The sequence below is a fragment of the Chiloscyllium plagiosum genome, chromosome 8, assembly GCF_004010195.1.
Source record: "Chiloscyllium plagiosum isolate BGI_BamShark_2017 chromosome 8, ASM401019v2, whole genome shotgun sequence".
Lineage (NCBI taxonomy): Eukaryota > Metazoa > Chordata > Chondrichthyes > Orectolobiformes > Hemiscylliidae > Chiloscyllium > Chiloscyllium plagiosum.
In genome coordinates this window covers 23,843,733-23,846,338 of record NC_057717.1, presented here as the reverse complement: position 1 = coordinate 23,846,338, position 2,606 = coordinate 23,843,733, and positions in this window count along the sequence as shown.

The window sequence follows — 2,606 nt, the reverse complement described above, 5'->3', positions numbered from 1 at the left end:
GAGTTTGACAGGGTGGATGTTGACTGGATCTTCTAGCACCAGTGAAGTCTCAAACCAGGGGACATTACATAAGGGAACATTCATTTTCGAAAAAGTACAGAATTTTTTCTCTTAGTGAATGGCTAGAATTTTCTCGCCCAAACTTTTGTGAAAGTTAAATGTGGGAGGGGAATGGTTGGGTTCCTCTTTGGAGGGTTGTTCTGGCTTGTTGGGCTGAAGGGCCTGTTTGTTTCCACACCGTAGGGAATCTATGATTCAATCACAAATTATTTTAAAAGAGGGCAGATAGATTTTTGAAATATTGAGCAGTTGAGGGCTATGCAGATCAAGCATAAATCAGGTGTTGAGGTCTGGGTTGGCCCAGCCATGATCTGATAGAATGGGGGAACAAGCTGAAGGTGATGAATGCCCTACTCCTGCTCCGATTCCTTGAGGCTCCATTTCATGCTTTTTTTGTTTCCAAAGAATACAATGTGCTAAAAATCTCAGATGTTGTGAAAAGGAGAGAAAATGGGGTGTTTATGTACTGATTCAGGGAGCATTGATTCATCAATCATAGCTATTCAGTCATGACTAGGAAGGCAATTCCCTCCATGAATAAAGGAAATCTACTGCAGAGCTCATACAAAGGGAATTCTTACCCTCAGTAAACTCTCCCATCACACTACCCAACATATCAGATAAAGCAGGACACACTGCGCATGCTCTAGCCAACAAAGGAACCCCCGGGTGATTGATGTCAGCACCGGGCCAATGAAAGGACGGTGGGCGGAGCTGGAGGACCAACCGCCCGCTAGGCGGTTTTGACCAACCAATTAAAGTGAATGATGGGCGCAGCTAAACTAAACCATGTGATCATTCTGGCACGCGGCGCAGAGTCGCCGTAATGAATGTTCGGGAAGTTATTAGATTAGATTACAGTGTGGAAACAGGGCACAAGTCCACACCGACCCGCCGAAGCGAAACCCACCCATACCCCTACATTTACCCCTTACCTAAGACTACGGGCAATTTAGTATGGGGAAGTTATTAGATTAGATTACAGTGTGGAAACAGGGCACAACAAGTCCACACCGACCCGCCGAAGCGAAACCCACCCATACCCCTACATTTACCCCTTACCTAAGACTACGGGCAATTTAGTATGGCCCTGCACATCTTTGGACTGTGGGAGGAAACCCACGCAGACACGGGGAGAACGTGCAAACTCCACACAGTCAGTCGCCTGAGGCAGGAATTGAACCCGGGGTCTCAGACGCTGTGAGGCAGCAGTGCTAACCACTGTGCCACCATGCCGCCCACGAAGAGAAAGGATATGGAGAGAAAGGATACGGTAAGGAAAGAAATAAACAGGGAAACCGGAGAAAAACTGTGTTGCTATGAGCGGAGAGGTTTTACAAACAAATTGTGCACGTCGGAAAACACAAATTTGAACGTCCCAGTCCTGTGTTTGCAGTAAATGAGGAATGGCCACAGTGTGGCTGCAGGAATGAGTGAGCGCCGCCATCTTTATTCGGGACACGTGCGGAGCCGCCATCTTTGTAGGGGGCAAGGTGCAGCCAGGCGCATGTGCAGCCTTTCTCTGGTATCGAGTCATTGGGATCATGGCAGCCAATACTGCTCTGATTCACCTCTGGGCTCCCTCATGGCCACTTTGTCATTATCTAGCTTCCTCAGTCTCGAACCATGGGTGTAATTTTGGTCTATTTACTACTGTATTATTACTTTTATAGACCCTTTGTAAATTAGTTTTTCACTGCGGCCCAACGCCTGACCATGTACTGCTCTGTTATCAGATTATTTTCTAGAATATTTTTGACAGTCAAGAATTCTTTTTTCCAATAAGCAATTGTATTTTCCTTCCATTTCTGATTATCAAATTCTGCACCATTTTCATTCCCTGTAATGCATTTTGCACTCCCTGAAACATCAACTGTGTTTCTCCCTCCACAGATACCAGTGATTAATGCCAAAGCCCTGTTGCTTGTGGAGAGGGTGATGTTTGACTTTCTTGTACAGCTGCAGTTTGTGTGGTGAAGGTGCTCTCACAGTGTGATTGGGTAAGTGGCATTATAGGTTATTTTCAAATCATCACTGTTGCTGAATGAATAATGTCAAAATCAACAACAGTTCGTATTTTTATTATCATGCTTATAATTTCAAAATAATACTATTGAGAACGTTAGACATAAGGCCAGAGATGGGCTTATGCCCGAAACGCGATTCTCCTGTTCCCTGGATGCTGCCTGACCTGCTGCGCTTTTCCAGCAACACATTTTCAGCAATGGAGATATTAGATCAGGTGACCAAAAGCATTGCCAAAAAGCAGGTTTTGAGGGATGTCTTAAAGGTGGAAAGCAGACCTGTGAGGTTTTGGCTGCGAATTTCAGATCATGCAGCTTCAGCAACTGTCGAAATAGCCACACAGGTGAAGTATTGAGTTAACAAATGGTTGGGAGTCTCGAAGAAAATGGGTTGTCAAGGTCTCAAAGTGTGTGTGGTGCAGGGAGCTAAGGATTATCACAGCCAGGAATTAAATCAAGTGTGAGAATTTTAAATTGAGGGATATTGCCAGGTGCTGGCAGGTGAGACTAGATTGGGTTGGG